The following is a 23,034-nucleotide window of genomic DNA, read 5'->3' as shown; positions in this document are numbered from 1 at the left end:
GCTCCACCTCTGCCTCACGCGCAAGCTGCCACCCTCTTCTCCCAATGGTGATGAAGCCCCTTTGACCATTGGCTCCCAATTGCGATCAGCTACATTATCATCGAGTACGGTCTGCACGTCACTGATGTCCTCCTCAACGGTCTCTGAGCCAGGAGCCTAACCACTCGCAACACCAACTCCCACGCCACTCTCCTCATCACAACTTGCCCGCCTACTTGAGGAAGCGGCGGATTTGTTCTCCGGATCTTGGCCGGGCAATTAGCTGCTGACTGTTCACTAGTAGCTCGTCCTCGCTGTATAGTGGAGCTGAGCCCACAGCATATAATACTTCTCTGGCTGACGGAACAGAAAAGGACAGAGGCAGGTTGAGGACAAGTGAGGGCACAGGAACTTTTACCGGGCCATGCCAACTAAGGGTTGTGTCTGACGAACCCACGGATACTTGGCTGGAGGTGTCTGATGTCACTTGGGACGAAGTGGATGACCGAGTCAACCAATCAAGAACAGCTGGGTTGCTGGTCAAGACACGACCTCTAGATGACACCTTGAGCTCAGGACTCTTGATGTGACCCCTGCTGCCAGGCCCCTTACTCTTCTGCGACCTGTGCCTGCAACAGAAACATTTAGGCATCTGCCACTCCCCTGTGTAGGTCCTGTCACTTCTCTGTCTGACATACTGTTAGATCAAATAAGTAAATAAAAAGGAAATTAATACATGCCATAAAGGGCTGTAATTTTCTCACTTCACCACACAACAGCTAATAAACCCCTTTTTTCCCACTAATACATGCCAAAAAAAAGGCTTTAGAACATATAACTGTGGCAAATAAAGTTGTTTTTTTACCACTGATACACGACAAAAAGGGCTGTAATTTTCTCACTTCACCACACGACTAATAAGCCCCTCCCCCCCCCCCACTAATACACGACAAAAAAAGATTTTATAACATAACTGCAGCCCTGAACGGCAAATACTTTTTGTGCTACTAATACACTCCAAAAAGGGCTGTAATTTTCTCACTTCACCACACAATGGCTAATAAGCTCCTTTTTTTTCCGCCCACTAATACACGACAAAAAAAGGCTTTAGAAAATATATATAACTGCACCGCACAAGGGCTAATAAGACCCCAATAACAAAAACAGTTTGCTGGAATTATAGAAGTATTGCAAACCTGAAATGAGCAGCAGTATAATGGCAATTTGGTTCCGCAGTCAGTTCAGCAAGGTGTAATAGGATTGTTCCTGTTACCCAGGCTGTAAACTCCCCTATTAAACCCTGTTCTGCTTCAGTACTGTGTAATAATTCCTCCCTATCTTTTCCCTACACTGCTAATGCTCTTTCCCTGAACTTCTATTGAGCAAAATATAAGTTTTCAAGTCTTTCCTAACACTGTCCCTAGTGCCTGCTGATGTCTCTCCCTGCACTAAGTACAGTGGAAAATGGCAGAATCCAAGATGGCTGAGGCTATTTATTGGGCTGTGACATCACAGGGCTGGCTGGCTGCTGATTGGCTGCATGCATGGCATTGTGGGTAATCCCTTGTTCCCAGAGTTCCTTGCTCCATGTCCTAACATGTGCAGCAGCCATTTTGTGAAAAAAATGTGATTCGTTACCATGAAGCGCAAGGAAATTCGGATTTGGTGCGAATCGAATAATTCCTGAGATTCAGATCGAATTCCACTTCGTCAGCTTCAATTCGCTCATCACTAATTATCATAGATAGGAATTCTTTACTGTAAGACCTGTGAGTACTACATTTCTGGAGCTGGAACATTGATCCAGAGATTTATCCTAATTTGGAGTCAGGAAAGAATTTTACTTCCTTAGGGCACATGCACACGAACATATTTTCTTTCCGCTTCCGTTCCATTTTTTTTGTGGACCGTATGCGGTACTATTCACTTTAATGGGTCTGCAAAAACAAGGGAAGGTACTCCGTGTGCATTCCGTTACCGTATTACCATTTCGCAAAAAAGTAGTCCATGTCCTATTATTGTCTGCAAATCACGGTCCAAGGCCCCATTCAAGTCAATGGGTCTGCAAAAAATACGGAACGCACACAGAACACATCTGTATGTCATCCGTATTTCATCCGTATTTTGTGGATCCATACTGTAGAAATGCTATGCCCAGCCCAAATTGCTCATGTGTTTGGTGATTAATAAGTTACTGTTTCCATTTCCGATCCGCAAAAAACGGATCGCATACGGAAAACATATGGATATGTTTTGTGGAATAATGGAACGGAAGATGACTTAAATCAGAGAAAAAACCTCAGATACGGAACAACGGATCCGTGAAAAACAGACCGCAAAACAACAACGGTCGTGTGCATGAGCACTTAATATAGGGCAATAGCATCCACCTGACCATTTTTTTTTTTGCCTTCCCCTGGATCATAAAAGTAGGATGATAGGTTGGACTTGATGAACCTGTCTCTTTTTCAAGCCTTACCAACCATATAACTACAGTATGTATTTTGTCCAGCAGACTCAAAAAAGCATAACTGATTGTGATGAGCGGCAGGGGCAATATTCGAATTTGCAATATTTCGTCAATATTTGGGCAAATATTCAAGAATTGACGATTATATTCTTGATTGCGAAAATTGGCAATGTAATATGCGTGTATTGCGCGCACAATACAGGCGTGGGTCACTTTTGATGCATTTTTCAAGCTGCTAGAAGTTTCCTGAGACTGAAGAAAATGCACAGTACAGTAATTCCTATCACACTACCAAACACCCTGCACTGGAACCTGTCATCTACACTATATCACTATCTAACCTACCTGACTATCTCCCACTAACTATCTGTATGTCTTCCATATCCGTTCCGTTTTTGCGGAACCATCTATTGAAAATGTTATGCCCAGCTCAATTTTTTCGATGTAATTACTGTATATTGTATATGCCATACGGAAAAACGGAACAGAAAAACGGAATGGAAACGGAAACACAACGGAAACAAGAAAACGGAACAACGGATCCGTGAAAAACGGACTGCAAAACACTGAAATAGCCATACGGTAGTTTGAAAGAGGCCTCAGTCACAGAAATTTCTACAACAAATCTGTTTGTGAATAGAACCTAACATTTTCTTCTACGCAATTATTTGAGATGAAGTAACCATAACTACTGAGAGAAATTTTAATGAAAGTAAGTTTATGGGGTCAATGTGGATATATACGTGGTATGTAGCATGTAGGAAAGCTTTTTATTAACTGATTCCATTTCTTAGTGTACAGAAATATTTTAGGGTGCCTTCAGTGCTTTACATTATGTACAATATATTTTTATTTCTTTGTTGCCAATGAATTTCAGTTTGTATTGTGTAAACTTAACCAAGTAAAATGAAATTGCTTTGTTTTAAAGTCAATTTCTGAGCAGGAATCAATTATTTAACAAAAAAGGGTTCAGCGTCTTTTGTTAATTTATGCGTTGTCTGGGAGAGCTAAAGTCAGTTTTAAATTATCCCCTCATCAGCATTTTCCTGGAAAGACAACAAACATATGGATCCGATTGCAATACAGCCACACAGCCACACATTCACCCTATGTGAAATTACATCTACAGACATTTTAATAATAGCTGCATAATACACAGAAATAAAAGGCAGAAATTCAACAAAGATGAACCGGAAATCAGAGTTTACACTGAAACACACATGCAGCCAGACTTTCATTCCCATTGGTACATCTAGACACAAAGATAACAATATTTAAGGTGGTTTAAAAATAAAAAGGAAAACATAAAATCCAATATACATTGTGCAGTCACCCTCCACTCTCCATCAGGTCTACAGGACGTGTTACAAAAGACGGAAAGTGGAGATGTGGTCCTTCCTAGATGGACTATGCTGGGACTGGTATACCAACTCCGAGTAGACCATGGTGTCTCCGCTCAGATAACTGCACGTAGCCACCTCCAACACTCTGGATTAAATCACAATTCAGTTTGCACTGCTAAGGGTATGTCTATGCAGTCAGGTTTCTGCATGCAGTTTTGGAAGACAAAACCAGGAGTGAATAAAAAAAAAAAGAGGAGAATTTGAATCTGGCCTTTATACGGGGTGGCCCACGAAAAAGTGGATTTTTTTTTATTACCTATCTTTGGGCACTTCGAATTATGGTGAATGATACTGCTAGCAGCTCTTCAGCAGTAATGCTATGGATGGTATTCATGATGTTTTCCCTGAGTTCATCCAGGGGATGTGGATTTTTAGCAGACACTTTTTTAAAAAATTTCCCCACAGATAAAAATTGCTCCTCCCTCCATGAACCCGCACCAGTTCTGTGAGGGGTGGCATGTTGCTCCATCTTGTTGGAAAAATGAATTTTTTTCTGCTGGTGGTGGTTGGTTGTAAAACTGTTCAAAGATTTCCAGGTAAATTGTGGTATTCACAGTTGATTTGAAGAAAATTGGGCCCACTTATTCATGTTCCTGACACTGTGCACCAAAAGCTTCTCTGATGAATTCACAAAAAAAAATGTCAATGGCCTTTAAGTAAAAAATATATCAACATATGGTTGTTGTCTTTTTATCTGTCACCAGAAATTGGTCATAGAATAAAGAAAAATGTATCTTGCAAGTAAACAACAGCTGCAAGGATACTTAAAAAGTCATGCCTTCATATCATATTTACTCCAAATTCTTACTCCAAATTCTCAGAAAACCTCAGGGTTCCTTTTCGTCCTGCTTTTAACTGTAAGCACATAAATCTCTATTGAAACGCAGCTGATTATTCTTAAAACTAGATGCTAGTGTTGATCGAGCACCGAAGTGCTCGTGTGCTCGAGTAGAACACTTCGCGATGCACCCAAGCACAATAGAAATCAATGGGAGAACCCGGGCATTAAACCAGGCACTCCCTGCTCTGAAGAGGGGAGGGTGTCGGGACTCTAGTTTGGCTTAGGAGTCCCTGCTCTGACTCCATATATAGCTATGTCCATATATGGAGTCGGTGCTTGGGGACACCCAGTGTATTTAAATCTAATTTAGGCCTCTTTCACACAACCGTTTTTTTTTCCCGTATGAGTCATTTTTTGCGTTCCGTATACGGAACCATTCATTTCAGTGGTTCAGCAAAAAAAACGGAATGTACTCCGTATGCATTCCATTTCTGTATTTCCGTTCCATTGAAAGATAGAACATGTCCTATTATTGCCCCGCAATTCACGTTCCGTGGCTCTGTTCAAGTCAATGGGTCCGCAAAAAAAAGGAACACATATGGAAATGCATCCGTATGTCTTCCGTATCCATTCCGTTATTGCAGAACCATCTGTTTAAAATTTTATGCCCATTTTTTCTATGTAATTACTGTATACTGTATATGCCATACGGAAAAACGGAACAGAAACAGTAACATAACAGAAACAAAAAACGGAACAACGGATCCGTGAAAAATGGACCGCAAAACACTGAAAAAGCCATATGGTCGTGTGAAAGAGGCCTTAGCATGTATTTTAGAAGAGTTTCTGCCAGGATTTTAACTCATGACCTTCTGTATTAGAGGCAAGCCACTTAACCACTCAGTTATAAAAGCTGCATAGCCAGTTACTTATACAGTAGAAGTCTCATATTTTTTGTGACAGGCTATGCATCAATATAGTGTTGTGGTAAAGTCCTGGGCTGTGAGGCAGAAGCTGTGAGTTCAAATCCTATCACAAACTTTTTCAGAAATAGAGGCTAAACTTAATTTAAACATATATATATAAGTTAACCATAATATATTTACACATATTATTATATATTTAGAATATATAATATATTATAATATATGTAAATACACTGCCTGTCCAAAAAAAAGTCATGCTCCCTGAACCACTCTTTCACAATTTGAGCCCAATGAATCCTGGCATTGTCATCTTGGAATATGCCTGTGCCATCAGGGAAGAAAAAATCCATTGATGGAAAACCCTGGTCAATCAGTATGTTCAGTTAGTCAGCTGACCTCATTCTTGGAGTACATACTGTTGCTGAACCTAGACCTGACCAACTGCAGCAACCCCAGATCATAGCACTGCCCCCACAGGCTTGTACAGTAGGCACTAGGCATGATGGGTGCATCACTTCATCTGCCTCTCTTCTTACCCTGATTTGCCTATCACTCTGGAACAGGGTAATTCTGGACTCATCAGACCATATGACCTTCTTCCATTGCTCCAGAGTCCAATCTTTATGCTCCCTAACAAATTGAAGCCTTTTTTTCTGGTTTGCCTCACTGATTAGTGTTTTTTTTACGGCTACACAGCTGTTCAGTCCCAATACCTTGAGTTTCCTTTGCATTGTGCAGTGGAAATGCCTTTATTTTCACTATTAAACATAGCCCTGAGTTCTACTGTTGTTTTTCTTCGATTTGATTTCACTAAACGTTTAAGCGATCATTCAGGATTTTTTTCCCGCCACATTTCTTCCTCGAATACGATGGGTTCCCACTATCCTTATAGTTTGTAATAATGCGGACAGTTCTTATCCCAATTTTAGTAGTTTCTACAATCTCCTTAGATGTTTTCTCTGCTTGATGCATGCTAATGATTTGACCCTTCTCAAACAGACTAACATCTTTTCCACGACCACGAGATGTGTCTTTCGACATGGTTGTTTAAGAAATGAGAAGCAACTCATTGCACCAGTTGGGGTTAAATAACTTGTTGCCAGCTGAAAGATAATCGCCCATGCAGTAATTATCCAATAGGAGGCTCATAACTATTTGCTTAGTTAAATCCAGTTGCCACCTTTTTTTTGGACAGGCAGTGTGTATTATGGCTAAAACATCAGTAGTAGTTTCCCAGATGTTATGCATTCATATATATCAGAAGTATGATTTTATATATATATATATATATATATATATATATATATATATAGCTGAGTGGTTAAGTGCCTTGCCTCTAATGCAGAAGGTCGTGAGTTTTAATCCCGGCAGAAACTTTTCTGAAATACAGGCTACAATAGATTCAAATACACTGGGGTGTCCCCAAGCACTGACTCCATATATGAACATAGCTATGTATGGAGTCAGAGCAGGGACTCCTAAGCCACGGACTCACACTGAGGAATTCCCTCACTGTACAGTGATCTTCTGCATAGAAATAGATGCCAAATTAGATTTAAATACACTGACTCGAGCATTGCCAAACTCCGCAATGTGTCGAGCATAGCGATGCTCGAGCCAAACTGGTGTTCGGCTGAGCATGCTCGCTCAACACTACTAGATGCCAATGAAATTCAGTGAAAATTGGATAGAACCGGCACTCAAACAATTCGGAATACACGTGGGAATCAAATAAAATTATTTATTAAACAATTAACGTGTGTCCTGTGTGCACCAGGGTAAAATTCATAAAATGACATAAAACGTATATATAGCTTATGTGTAAGCCAGAGAGATGGGTATCTCTAATGTATCAAGTTCTGACTGCCAGCCGCAGCAGGCTGCATCCGTGTCCCTCCTATTCGGTAGGGCTATTGGATCACAGTCGTCTGCGAAGCAAACAGAAGCTGATAGATATTGCACTTCAAATATATTCAATAATGATTATCTGATACAGATGTATTCAACACTTCATAGTCTCATATAAAGCCACACAGTCCTAAATGCGTAGCAATTGAGGTCTTATAATATCATCTGAAATACAAGATATTGAATGGTCTAGGATGAAATATTATTTTAGACCGAGATCAGATTGTCCATCATCTATAGCGGTATCGGGGTCTCAGAATGCTAGATGTACAAAGTCAATTGTCCAGCACATTTGTAATCTCAGTGCTGATACCGCTTTTCTTGTAGCGGTTCGGTATATTTCCACTTGTATTTAGTGTTACTCACTGCGTCCTCTGTGGGCTCACTCACTCAGGTCTGCGGGAGGACTTCTGCCGTGGCGTCCCACGCTTCAGCCTTTCTCCGCTACGCTTGTCTCGGGTCCGGTTTTTGCTTGGATCCCGTCTCAACTCTCGTGAGAGACCTGGATTGCCTACTGCGCTTGCGTGAGTCTTCCAACACTTCGTTTGTCTTTCGTGGGTAAGTGGATATCGTCTCCGTCCTTTAGTACATGGCCATGTACCGCTGATATAATTTTTCACAGGTAATACGCCCAGACGCGTTTCGAGATACCTTATCTCTTCCTCTGTGGGTATGACCTGTGAATGTTAGTCTCGTATCTTATATACTCTCTTCTCAATTGGCTAATTGAGTACACCTGTTTCGAAGTTTCTGTGGGAGAATGGACACTTTGCTTTTCATTAACCTATTCTTTGCCATGTAGTGTTTCTATTTCAAAAGTCCTCTTTCAAAGAAGGTTATAATATTTCCAGATATCTTAGAATAAATATATATGCACATATAACAGCCATATATTCGAATATTTAAAATAGATAAATAATTACACAAGTTTATTACACAGATTTAAAACATAAAAATATAAAAATAATAGTGTGTCGACCCGACATATACCATTAATATTATAAAATATATTGCCAGACATTTGACATCCTATAATACAGGGAGATATCTTTCTATCAGTCTTCTAAAGTAGAGAACAGTCTACATGTTCCAATATATGTATACCAGGTCTCTAATTTTGAGGTGTAACTATCCACAGTCATCTCATAAGAGATCTGTTAGATGTCAGTGCTATGGGTTTGTATCGTTCACTATCCTCTTGAGGGCTGATTACCTCAATCTAAAACTGCTGTGACAGCCTTAACAATTTTCTTTCCTATATATTTCTTTTGCCGTAACCTTTATTTCTTAATTTCAATATGATTTGTGTATGCAACTAATCCGCAATTTTTATGCATATTGCGTTTTTGTTGCGGTTTTTTTCTTGCGGTTTTTTATTTGCGGTTTTTTGGGATGCGTTTTTTTGAAAAAAAATTTTTTTTAAATTTTTCAAAAAATAATCAAAAAATAATTATTCCATTAGTTATCTTATCTCCTTTCGATTTGTTAGATATTTTTACTTCTATATTCTATTTTTATTTTTCTATTTTTCTCATTATCCAGATCTTTATTTATTTTTCAACTTTTTTTGTTGTTTTTCATCTATCCTACTAAAGGAGAATTTCGCCCTAACAATTTAAATAAAACCAAAAATATTCTTTGAACCTGTGCACCTATCGTGACAAATCAGAGTGAGCCATCTGCTTATCACCTTTTGTATACAAATTCAGTGAAAATGCTAGGATTGGTTCCCAATGGCAGAAATTTGATGGATTTCAGTTGACTTGTCTTACTTAATGCTTCTGTATCTTTAGGATTGAATATAGTATGTGATAAAGATAATTCAAAGGCTAAGCGATGCTTGTTCCCTATAAAAACTGCTGCATACTGCAACACAATCCTAAGATTTCCTTATGGCAAACAAGGTCACGGTTTGACCTTCCGACTATTGCAAAACATCCAGCCAAGTTTTACTTTTAGCGATGCTTGCAAGGTGACTTGTGATCTTGTTTCTCACAGGGAACAAATTGATTCTGATCCACCAGAAGAAGGATAGAGTCATAGTAAGTCACTATGATGATCTCTACTATCTTGATAAATTAGGACAAGTTTATATCTGTGTTGGAGGCTCTGTTCAGGGCTTCTGTCACAGAGTCCATCAAAAAGACCAGATGAAAAAGTCCTGCATGCAAAACAGGATTCCAACCGGAAACTGGACGGACACCATTGTAGTCAATAGAATCTGTTCAGGTCCATTCAGGTCAGTTATGTGCCCTATACGGCACATCTGTTATTTCCGTTGTTCTGCTCTTCTAATATGAAGCTTGGCCCTAGCTGTTAAACAACAAAAGGACCACATAATATTCTTGAACTGTCAATGTCTTCCTGTGAAATAAATTAATATACCTATTACCCCTTCAGTTAGATTGGTTAATTGGGTAAAAAAGGGATCATAATTTTTTTTAAAGGGTTGTTTGGATTCAGAAAAAGAGGCCTAATGCTGCAGTATAGTTCATGGGCAAGAACGGCACTGTTTCTGGGAATAAAGGCAGACTCTTTTTTTCAAAAATACTGGAACCCCCTTCAAGCACTATGATGTCATATTATTATTGTATTGCCTTATTTGACTTATTTTAAAATGGGCCCTTTACATGGCTGAAACATAAACAGTCAATCAAGCAAGCCTTTGGTGATAATTATATGAAAAATATCATTTGTTTATAAAAGATTTCCGTTCAATCACATTGTCACATACCATGATGGGATACACGGTGTTTCCTAATAAGATCCGAACATTTGTTAGATATTACCAGAAATACACTTCCGTAAAGCAAACAGAAGCTGAGGCATTTTCTGTCATTAGGATTGCATTCATCTTGAAAACATATGTTCTAGGAAACGCAGAAGATTTTGGTTGACAAGCTAAACTATTGTTCTGTTAAATACTAAGGATTCTGGTTTCTCAAGCCAAGCAATCAATGAATGCTAATAACCCAAAATGATCTACTGTACACTGCGAACAAACCACTGACTAATTAGTGGCTTGAAAGGGTTGTCCAGGATTGTTTTTATTTTAATTTCCCACCCAGAGGTATCTGTGAAGAGATCTATACTTACCTGCTCCCTGCCACGCTGTGGTTACTGGGCTGTCTTTACTGGACATCCGGTTGCTGCCTCTCAAATTCTGCACAAAGCATTGGGGACACCGCTGAGGCCAGTCAGTGGTTGCAGTGGTACATGTGACCCTGTCCATATAGAAGTTGACAAGCAGGGGCTGGAAATCCAGTGAAGATAACCTGGGAACCACGGAGCTGAAACTGGGCAGCTGGGAGCAAGTAAGTATAGATCTCTTTACAGGTACCACTGGGTGGGGTTGAATTTAAAAAATATATTTGTGGACAACCCATTTAAGCCCAGAGACTCTAATTTCTAATCATCACTGGGGACTCAGAGTTTCTGTGCTGCCATGTTATCAGAATGGACACTTTACCAATTACAGTACCTTCCTAAGGAAAATTAAATGAAAAATAATTGCACCATTTATTTAAATAGCTCATTTACTGTATGTTTTGTGAGATTCTACAAAAGTTGTCCCAATACACATAAATCATTTCCACATATTAGTTTACTATGCCACTTCCCTACACATATACATTAGGGATGGTTTCATAGGAAGTCAATTAACGTAACAGCATGTTTCTGGATCTTGGAAGGAAACTGCAGTGCCTGGAGAAAACTCACTCACACATGTTCACATAGAGTATTTGAGTTCATCAAAGTTTCACTTTTGTCTGCATCATCTACAGAGATATATCAGAAAAAGTTGGTCTTCAGAATCCAGTGATGTTATTAGTGGTATGTTTCAATATGTGCTAGCAGCAATAACTGGGTATGTGGGTGACACTGCTTTACCTTCACATATGGAATGTCTGATGCTAAGCAATGACCTGGTACATAATTTTTCATCATCAAGTTATATGGATTTGATAATGAAATATTACTATGGGGATACTGGTAATGGTAAAGTTTCCCCATAATGTTTAAAGGTTATGAACATTTATAGAACATGCTTTAGTGAAATGCATAAATTATTGCCTAAAAATAATTTTTGTAATTGGGTTCTACTAATATTTCTATCGGTTTGGCTTCTGCTACAATGCATTTTCTATGGCTACTTTCACACTTGCATTTTTGCCTGATCTGGCAGGGATCATCAATAGTGATGGCCGAATATCGGCCAGGACGTTTCACGAACGTGCATTCGCGATCAAATGTTTGTGAACCACGAGTTTGCGGCGGGCCCCATTCACTTTAATGGCAGGCGAACCTGAAAAACCTTCAGGTCATATTTGCAGTCACCAAATACTTACTAGAAGTGTACATATAGTCCCACAACATGGACAGTGACATACCAGAGGGTGATCAATGGCAAAAATTCCCACAAAAAATATGTATTTTAATCAGGGACCATTTTTACGCGTCTTAAAGGGAAACTCTCAAAAACGTGCCCTGCTGGAGCCTAGAAATTTTTTATTTTAGGCCACGGGAGTACGGGCCCCAAAAATTCACCTGGTAGAAAATAGCAAGTGATTATGTATCTAGAGGTACATTAGACTGTCACTGCATAAAATTTTTACTGTAGGCCACTGGAGTAGAGGCCCCAAAAATTAGGCATTCACCTGACAGAAAAGGCCTTTTATGCCGCTGTATATACATAAGACAAGGACCATCCTTTGTTCTGGGTGGTGGTGGATATGTGTGGGCTGGCATGAGGAAAAGCAATTACACGTGGTCTTCACAGGTGTTGAATTCCTCCAATATCCATGCCTCATTCATTTTTAAAAATGTGAGGTATTCCACACTGTTGTGAGTTAGGCGACTGCGCTTATCGGTCACGATCCCCCCTGCTGCGCTGAATTCCTTTCGGACAGGAGGAAGCCAAGAGTTCCATGGCAAATTGTGCCAGCTCTGGCCACAGGTCAAGCCAGCACACCCAGTAGTCCAGGGGTTCCTCGCTTCTCAGAGCGTCCACATCGGCCGTTAACCCGATGTAGTCGGACACCTATCAGTCTAGGCGTTCCCTGAGGCTGGATCCGGAGGGCGGCTCTCGATGGGTTGACTGTAAGAATGATCTCATATCCGAAGTGACCAATACATTTTCAAACCGCCCTCTTCTTGCAGGCGCGGTAGGATTTGTACCCGCACCTGTTTCGCTGTGGGTGAAAATTCCTCTGCCAGTGCCCGCAACAGCAGAATGCAGCATCTGTCGCAGAAAGGCCTGGAAATACTGCATTCTGACAGCCCTCTGTGATGCTGGTAACATGTCTGCCATTTTGTGTTTGTACCGGGGGTCTGCCACCCAGTACTGGTTATTGCCTTTTATGCTTTTTATACGTGGGTCCCTCTTCAAACACTGGAGCATGAAGGCCCCCATTTGCACAAAATTGGAGTGCCCTTGCTCCTGCTCATCGGCCAGGAGAATGTCGTCCCACCAGAGATCCTCAAAAAGTTTAAAGTCCCCCTCAAAGCCTGCTCTTCTTGCTCCTCCTCCTCCTCCTCCTCCCAGCCACCATCCTCATCTGACTCCTCTTCATACTCCTGCTGACTTGTCTCAGATGGAGTAGCCACCCTGGGAATTCATTCAGCATTGCAACTTCCTCATCTTCCAGATCCTGCTCCTCGACAGCTTGATCAATGACAACGCAATGCACGCTCCAGAAAGAAGGGGTAAGGTACAATGTCACTGATGGTGCCCTGGCTGCGACTGACCAGTTAGGTGATCTCATCAAATGGCCGCAGAAGTCTGCATGCGTCGCACATTAGCAGCCACTGGCGCGGTGAAAAAACACCAAGCTCCCCAGCACCGGTCTTGCTGCAGAGTTCGTACAGGTAGTCGTTAACAGCACGTTGCTGCTGGAGCAGCCTATCAAGCATATACAAAGGTGGAGTTCCAGCGCGTCGGGCAGTCACAAATCAGATGTCTGACGGGCAGGTGGTGTCGCCGCTGAACGTCAGCAAGGCGAGTCATGGCTGTGTAAGATCTTCTAAAATGACCAGAGATTTTCCTGGCCTGCTGCAAGATGTCCTGGACCCCGGGGTATTTGGCAATGAATCGGTGCATGACTAAGTTCAGGACATGTGCCATGCTCAGCACGTGTGTCATTTTGCCCGGTTTCAGCTTGCTCAGCAGATTGGCACCATTGTCACACACCACTTTACCAACTGGCAAATTGAGCAGGGTTAGCCACTGATCGGCCTGTGACCGCAGAGCTGAAAGCAGTGCAGGACAGGTGTGGCTTTTGGCTTCCAGGCACAACAGCCGCAGCACAGCATGGCAACATCTCACCTGGCACGTCGAATAGGTTCTAGGGAGCTTGGTGCAGCGGAAGAGGTGGTAGCAGTGGAAAAGGAGGAGTCAGCCAAGGAGGAGACGGAGGATGGAGTATGAGAAGGAGAAGAAGAGGCAGGCCTGCATGCAATCCGTGGCGGTAACACGCAGTGTCCACACGGGTGCCACAGGTTACATGCTTGACGGCTGTCAGAAGGTTCACCCAGTGGGCAGTAAAAGTTATGTACCTTCTATGCCCGTGTACCTTCCATGCCCATGGTCATGGTCGTGACTCAGGATCCGCATGCAGTTGCCTGCGGTTTGGTTTTATTGTCAACCACATGGTGAGGGCTGCTGGTATGTTGCCTCATGTGTGGTTGCCGTTGGTAACATGGTTGTACTTGGCAGTATAGCAGCCTGAGCTGTTGCTGGGCAGCTTGCTGTAGAGTGCATGCGGTAACTCCTGGTTGTGTGTGTGTATGTTATGCACTTTGTATGTCTGGTGTGCACAAGGTTTATGTAGGTGTGCACTGTGACACGTCCCTTCACTGTGGCTGCCCGTGGCAACGTTTGGTATGGTGTACATGTGGTGGCAGTGTCTCGGCCTTTTGGCCGGCTCCCAGGACACGTTTGCCACGCATGTCGTTGCCTGCGGTAACTGCTGCAGTGTGATGTTCATTTGGACATTTTCCCCTTTAAGTTGAAGTCTTCCCTTCCCTGGTGTTGGAAGGGTTAACTTCCTTCCTAGTGTGTGTGTGCACTGGGTGTGTCTGTGTGGGTGTGGCTACATGGGCTATTTAGCCTCAGTGGAGACCTGAAGCTGAGAGGTACTCCAGCCTTGTTTGTAAGCTGGAGGCACTCTCCTGGTTTATACCATCTGCCACTGAGAGCCACCCTTGTGGTCATAAATCTTGTTGGATGTGGTGAAGATGTGTCTGTTGTATGTTTCTTTTTGCAGCTTATGGTCCTGGGTTCCTGTGTGTTGTGTGCTGTGTCCGTTTCTGTGTTAGGACAGCAGCACTTGCGCATGGGTTCCAGGCTTTGTGTCTGTGGCAGGTGGGTGTTGTGCTTATGGCATTTACCTGCCACTGCCATGAGTTGTATATGTTCCCCTTTATTGTAGCCTGTCCTGTGAGACTCCTGTTCCTCCGTGTCTAGGAGGAACAGGTCGTCTTACCCTGCTCCTAGCGTTAGGGATCTGCGGAGGGTTACTAGGGATCCGAGGTTCCGGAGCATGAGCCCTCCTACCTTCAAGGTCGGCTCATGCAGCTAGGAGTCAGGGTCAGATTAGGGATGCGTTAGGAGGTGACCTGCTCCCTAATTCTGTGCTCCTGGCCGAGCGTCCACCACCATCTTCCGTCATCGCACGGCTGAGGGTTTTCCCCATCCTCAGCCGTGACAGTTTGCTACTAGACCACGTGTCTGTGGTCAGAGATATATTCAATTGCCGCTGAACGTGGCCATATAGCTCTGAGATGCCCTTCAGGGAGAAATATTTCCTTCCGGGGACCTTCCATTGCGGTGTGCCAATGGCCACAAATTTTCTAAAGGCCTCCGAGTCCACCAGTTTATATGGCAGTAGTTGGCGGGCTAGCAGTTCCGACAAGCCAGCGGTCAGCTATTGGGTATGAGGGTAATCCAGCGTCATCAACTTTTTATGCCCGAACATTTGGGCCACGGAAGTCTGCCTTGTGCCAGATGAACGCGACAACAGCATGGTGGAAGGTGGAGTGGAGGACAAATGGGAGGAGAGAGGAGAAGGAGAAGAGGCAGGAATTGGAGCGCTGGGAGTGTGGCTTTGTGGGTTCTAATGGTGTTGCTCCCACTGGGCTCAGTCATGGGGGGGCCAGGTGCCTTCTTAAGGCAGTCATCCCTAGGTGAGTGTTGGGCTTACCGCGACTTATGCGTTGACAGTACAGGCTGCAGATGGCAACACTATTGTTAGCAGCTGACACGTTAAAAAAAGCCCACACTGTGGAGCCATGTGCCGGCGTCCTGGGAGCGCAAGATGCGACCGTGCATGGTGGATGGCTCGCTCCAGATACATTTGCAGTCTGCTTTTTGCCTCCTGTGCACTGCTAGTTCTGCCTGCTTCTCCTCCTTCTCCTCCATATCTGCTGATCAGTCTTCCTCTGATCTCCCCTCCTCTTCCTCTCTTGTGGGAACCCATGTGACATCCATCGACACGTCATCATCGTCACCTTCACCACCACTGACATTAGAGATCTCGGAGTAGGCAGCAACAGCAGGGACCACCCTCCTTGGGCTGATCTGGGTACTGTCGTCAGACCGCTGAGTGGTGGCCGTTGCTACCTCCTCTTCCTCATCCGACACCAAGAATGGCTGCGCATCGGTAAGGTCTGATAATGGATGGGAAAATAATTCCTCTGACTCGAGTGGAGGGGCTATGGTGTAGGTGAGGGTGTCTGGGGGTGCACACAGCAGAGAGTGAGGAGGGTGCAGATACAGAGGATGAGGAGGGTGCAGAAGCAGAAGGCTGACTGAGCCACTCAACCAACTCTGGTGCGTCCTTTGACGTAATCGCATGCACCTTCTCCAACTTCCCACTTAGTCTCCGGCCTGGTGCACCTGCCCGACCCCTACCACCCCTGCGGAACACCCTGCCTCTTTCTCTGCCTGTCATTTTCAAAATGACCCTGTGCCAAAGTCAATCAGTATTTGGTAGAAGCTGGTATATAGCATACCTCAATCAGTATTTTGTGGAAGTAGGTATATAGAAGCCCTTAATCAGTATTTGTAGAAGCAGGTATATTGCACCCCTAAATCAGTTTTTGGTGGAAACCAGTATATAGAACATCTGAATCAAAATGTACTGGAAGCAGGTATATCGCACCCCTCAATCAGTATTTTGTAAAAGCAGGTATATCAAATCCCTTAATCAGTATTTTGTGGAAACAGGTATATCGCACTCCTCAATCTGTATTTTGTGGAAGCAGGTATATCAAACCCCTTAATCGTTATTTTGTGGAAGCAGGTATATTGCACCCCTCAATCAGTATTTTTTAGAAACAGGTATATAGAACCCCTGAATTAATATTTGGTGGAAGCAGGTAAATCACACCCCTCAATTAGTATTTTGTGGAAACCGGTGTATCACAAGCCTCAATCAATATTTTGTGGGAGCAGGTATATCGCACCCCTCAATCAGTATTTTGTGGAAGCAGGTATATCAAACCTCTTAATCAGTATTTTGTGGAAGCAGGTATATCGCACCCCTCCTATGACGGATCTCAATACCAGAAAAGTTAAACACAGATGTGAAAGTAGCCTATGTTCATATCAGGCTGCAGAATGCCATTCAGTCAAGTGGAGCTCACCTGTTTGCTCAATATCCATTCCCTTTCGTGTTTTCCTGAAAATGCTGCCACATGTTCAAGTTTTTTTATGCAATTTCTCAAGCCAATGAATGGAGTGTTTTCGAAAAAAAAGATAAGTAGTAGTATCTGTCCTTAACACTTTCTCTCCTTTTATGATCAAAAAACTAGTAGCACTTCGAGAAATCATCTAAGATCAATTATGATCAAATCTGTTGATCAACTTTTTTTAATCATAATTGAGCTCAGATGATTGCTCAGGACACAGGAGTGGCTGGAGATCAAACTAGTCTGATGGATTTAACTGTGAATGGCATTCGGCAGCTTTATACTGTGATACATAGAAGCTGCAGAAGCCAAATGGTTGACAATTTTTAATATAACCTGAATACAAAAATGACTTTTTTATTCATAAATACACATATACAATTTCAGTAAAATGCCCACCAAAGTTATCCATAGCCTTTAAGCATACATACTCTAAGTGAATCTCCGAAGTAGTGTTCTCCAAGAACAACAACTACCGTACTCTTATTCCGCTAATTATTGTGATAATTTTCTAATACATTTGGAAAACCAGCATCACTCTGAATAATTTGGCTGTACTGCCAAGCAGTCTAGTTCAAAGACAGGACGTTAGTCATAATGTGCTTTTCCTTCTGTTTAGATCTTTATCACATAATTCCCAAGCATGACCAAGCCTGCTGCAGGGAGCTAGGAAACATTTCAAAGAGTTTTAATTACAAATAAACTGATATTCCATTGGTATCCGGGAGAGATCCATGTACTGTTTTTTTATAGATAAGAAATGCTAAGTTTCTGTTCAGTTCAGATGCAGTTTAGACTGATGATTAGATAGAACCAGAAAAAAAGGCCAGAAAGTTTAGTTGTGGGATTAGTAGAAGAAAAAAAATTGTAGAAGATAACGGCTGCTCGATCGAGTGGATGAGGTAAGTAATTTTATTATTTTTTATCCCTCAAGGGACATTTTACTTAGCATTCTGTATTAAAGAATTAACCATGTTATAATGGAAAATAATAAAATCTACAGAACACCGAACCCAAACCCGAACTTCAGTGAAGAAGTCTGGGTTCGGGTCTGGGTACCACATTCAGTTTTTTATCATGCGCGTGCAAAACGCATTAAAACGCTTTGCACTCACGTGGAAAAAACTGAACAATGCAATGCAATTGCAGACAAAACTGACTGAAATTGAGTGCGCACTCGCGCGGGTTTCCCCCAAGGCACTCGCAACGCATCTGGACAAAATCCGTGACGCCCGTGTAAAAGGGGCCATACTGATAGAAACTTAGATCGTGAGCCCCATTGGAGACAGTGTGATGCTAATGTCTGTAAAGAGCTGCGGTATATAGTAGCGCTATATAAGTGCATAAAATAAATAAATTGCCAGGTATAGTAGCAGAAAACTGCACTATTAATAACATCCTTAATGAAAGACTCATTATTACCATACAAAGTCATCTCTGAGAGCTGGCACCTGCAAAAAGCAATTCTCAGCGAGGATAAATCCAAACGTGCACCTGGAAAGGAAGCAAAGTCTGTCTTACGGTATCCCTGATGATGCCTCTTTATCACAAGATAAATGACATACACTTGTTCTTTGTGTTCACTGCAGTTGTTCAGAATAGATCCAAGAATTACTGGAGCAGTTACTTTAATTACTTGCACTAGCCCTGCTCACTGATACAGAAACCCATGCCAAATATTGCATCAGGCCAAAAAAACGTCAGCATGCTTGGGGCCAAAAAGTACATTTGCTGTTTTTTTTTTAGTACCGGTCTGCAGTTCGATTTTTTGTTCTCTGAGATTGGGTAGATTACTAACAAGAGTCTAAACAGGGAGCTAATATATTATTCTATACATCTCTATTCACAAACAGGCTATTCCAACATTATATATATACCTTAGATTTACTGGAATTCTTCTTTTAGGGCTCGTTCACATCGGAGCGGCGATTCTGCTAATCATTTCCGTTGTTCTGTTACAGCTTTAGAACAATGAAAAAGACGGCATTTCCAAATCTGCCAGATGACAGCAATGGTGTTCGATGAACTCCACTGAAGGGGTCCATCAGGTTTCCATTATGGTGAACAGCTTTTTTCGCAGAATCTGCAATGGAGCCTCCAACAGCCCTAATTTGGTTGTAAATTTTAAAAACTTTTCCTTTTCTAGATAAAAGCTTGATTTAAAAAAAAAAATCTAAAGAATTAAATAGGATGAATTTCTGCTTTGGACACTAGGCTCACATTTTATAATCAGCTATATGGTCACAGATTGGATTCTCTATATAAAATGGTTCATCTAGTCTAGCTGCGTTAGGCTAGTTTTACATATGCGGTAAGAGATCCGGCAGGCTGTTCCCACCTATGAAGAGATTCCAGATGTCTTATTTTTTACTGTTATTTTTCATTTTCATATGTCAGTTCAAGGCTTTTTTTTAATCAAACTATTTTGCGTTTGAAAAAAAACATTATATCACACCAGGAGGCCTCATGCACACGGCCGTTGTTTTGGTCCGCATCCGAGCAACGAGTTTTAAAAAAAAAAAAAAATTTTATAAATAAAAAAAACACCGGGAATTGTGAAATATGTACAAAGTTGAATAAACAAGATACAAAACTATGCATGAAGGAAGCCTCAGTGTACCCGCACACATTATTGCATAATACAGAACCAGCAAATCCACAACGTAATACATTACCAGCTAAAAATCTCATCTACACGGTGCCGTCATTTTCTATTGTTTGTGAAGACAAAGGACAAAATCTGTTGCAAATTTACAGCAGTTTTTTGCAAACCGTGTGCTTCCCCATTAGCGTATTCTTCAAGGCGTTTCTCCCTTATAGAGAAGTTGAAGTGAAAATGGCAAGAGCCACAGCTTGCTGTGTTTTTAAAAAGAAGCCAGAAAGACAAAAATCGCCACCTAATAAACAAAAACTCCAGTAGGGAAAAGAAGCTTGCGTTCATATTTCCCACAGGTTTACAGCTAACATCTGGAGATGGCGTTTTTAATGCAAAAAAATGTGGCAAACAAATAGTAGATGCAAAAAATGCCACGAAATAAGTAAACGTAAAACGTAAAAGAAAGACACCAGTAAAAACCTGTGTGAACCAACCCTACTGATTTTGCTATGGGCAAGTGCTTCATATTTCGTCTGCACTAGCTTTTATAAATGAGGCTCAGACATACAGCATATTGCTACCTTTGCTGATGCGAGCAGTTTGGGTACTTTGTACCCATTGCGCGGACCGTACAATATACATTTCTTAACAACTGAACAGAATTACAATTCACATACCTGTTACATGAGCTGTAGTTTCACTTTTCGATCATTTACATAGGAAAAGATGCACCTGCAATTTAAAGAAAAAAGACGTCAAAAGAGAGCGCACAGCTGCATGTCTCCCATTCAGTGTTTCTGCCAAACAGCGAGTTCCTATTCCGAGCAATGCTGAACCATACAGCTAGCATAAAAATAGTTACTAGGCTGACGCCAAAACCCTACTTCCTTCCTTATCACCTTAACCCACTGCAGTCGTCTTCCTCTTGTGAACATCATGCATACTGCCACTCAATATTAACCACCCACCTAATAGCCTTTTCTGTGTTTGTGTGCATTTTACTACTATGATGCTTTTTACCCAGAATGCCAGTATTGATGCTAGATGGAGAGCAAAACGAGTAGCTGAATAAACTCCACTAAGTTCCGGGGTGTTGGAACCCGACCGATCAGCTAGCGATGGCCTATCCTGATGCTGGACAACCCCTTTAAACATTTGAAAAATATCTGAAAGACAACTTTATTATGGGGAATCATAGGGACATATCTGGCTCTAACCAATTTCATAAACTGTAAAGGCCTATTTACCGATGTACAGGGCAATGATGGGGAATGAACCACTGCTGCAGTAGAGCTGCATTTACATGTATCATTGATCTCGTTGTTCACCCCCATACAGATTCATTGTTTGTCACCAGCTCATGCCTGTTTACCATGTGCTGCTGAGAAAGGACAATTTTACGTGCACATGAAAGATACAGTCACCCAACAAACGACTGCTCTCTCGTTTGTCCAGTGATTGGTGCCACCTTTAAACAGGGCAATTATCGGGAACAAGCGTTTGTACAGAGTTTGTCCTTAATAATTGTCTCAATCCTCGACTGATGATCTAGGATTGGTCTGATTAGTCAGAGATCTGTGTATAAACCTAGCTTTAGACTGGTACATATTATACTTTTTAAAATGGCAAGTATTTGAGTAAAGTTTTTACCGTCGTCGAATAACAAAGCAGGAATATTTCAGCCTAGAAGCCTGCACGAGGACTGTTCAGGACTCTCAGCTGAAATACATGGCAGTGCTCGGGAGCAGTCCAATATAAATAATACAGTGTAAGGCCTCATGCACACGGCCGTGCCGTTTTTTGCGGTCCGCAAACCGCGGATCCGCAAAAAACGTAAGCCGCCCGTGTTGCCTTCCGCAATTTGCGGAACGGAACAGGCGCCGGCAATATAAATGCCTATTCTTGTCCACAAAGCGCAGACAAGAATAGGACGTAATATTTTTTTAGCGTGGCCGCGGAACGGAGCCACGGATGCGGACAGCACACGCAGTGCTGTCCGCATCTTTTGCGGCCCCATTGAAGTGAATGGGTCCGCATCCGAGCTGCCAAAACGGCGGCTCGGATGCGGACCCAAACAACAGTCATGTGCATGAGGCCTAAAACTGCTTTACTCTGGGAACCCCACCTATTGGAAGAACACGGGTTCCACAACCAGCTCTCTGCCAGTCACAACCTCCCTTCTGCTGTTGGTGATGGTCTTAGACATGGTCCCAAAGATATCGAACCCCCCATCAAGAGCAAAGGCAATAATTATATTCGTAAGATAACAGTAGTATTTAGGCTACTTTCACACTTGCGTTTTGCTCGTCATGGACGGATTAGTTCAGATAATACAAACTTCTGCATCCGTTCAGAACGAATCAGTTTGTAGTATCTTTAACATAGCCAAGACGAATCCATCTTGAACACCATTGAAAGTCAATGGAGGACGGATTCGTTTTCTATTGTGCCAGATTGTGTCAGTGGAAACTGATCCGTCCCCATTGACTTACATTGTGTGTCAGGATGGATCCGTTTGGCTCAGTTTCATCAGACGGACACCAAAACGCTGCAAGCAATATTTTAGTGTCCGTCTCCAAAGAGGAATAGAGACTGAACTGATGCAAACTGATGCATTCTGAGCGGATCCTTATCCATTCAGAATGCATTAGAATGCAAACTGATCCGTTTTGGACCATTTATGAGAGCCCTGAACGGATCTCACAAACGGAAAGCCAAAATGCGAGTGTGAAAGTAGACTTACACAGCAATGTCCCAATTAATTTAACTATGTCCTTCAGATGGGGGCGAAAGTCCTTCACATTCCAGCAATGCTTGTAATCAACTTCATCCAACATGTAGGTTTTATCCAACATGCTGCATTCTTTGTTACCAGGTAATTTGTAGTGTTGAGCGCGAATATTCGAATTACGAATTTTAATCGCGAATATCGGCACTTCGAGAATTCGCGAATATTTCTAATATATAGTGCTATATATTAGTTTTTTTTTTTAATATTCGTCATTTTTTTCCATCTGAAGTCATGATTCCTCCCTGCTTATTAGTGCGTAAGTTGCTTGACAAGCAACTGAAGCAGGGAGGAATCATAACTTCAGATGGAAAAAATTATGAATATTCTAAAAAACAAATATAAAGCACTATATTCTATAGTGCTATATATTCGTTTTTGACCCGCGCCTGTATTGATCGCGTAATATTCGCATATTACGCGATCATTACCTTGGCAATTTTCGAGTAAAAAAAAAAAAGTAGAATAGAACGAATATTCGAATTCGCGAATA

The 23,034-nt window shown here is 42.0% G+C and overlaps 1 protein-coding gene across 2 annotated transcripts in view; it reads right to left on the bottom strand.

The window, feature by feature from the left end:
- Positions 1-23,034, bottom strand: part of CHST3 (carbohydrate sulfotransferase 3) — a 129,291-nt gene that overhangs the window by 7,738 nt on the left and 98,519 nt on the right. Inside the window, exon 2 of one of the 2 annotated variants that reach the window (XM_040435590.1) lies at positions 20,431-20,485. The gene's annotated coding sequence lies outside the window, so the exon portion shown is untranslated. Of the gene's footprint in view, positions 1-20,430; positions 20,643-23,034 lie in introns of those variants that run through there. The other variant, XM_040435591.1, reaches the window with a different exon arrangement.

This window comes from Bufo bufo, chromosome 6 (assembly GCF_905171765.1).
Source record: "Bufo bufo chromosome 6, aBufBuf1.1, whole genome shotgun sequence".
Taxonomy (NCBI): Eukaryota; Metazoa; Chordata; class Amphibia; order Anura; family Bufonidae; genus Bufo; species Bufo bufo.
This window is presented reverse-complemented; position numbering and strand designations above follow the sequence as displayed.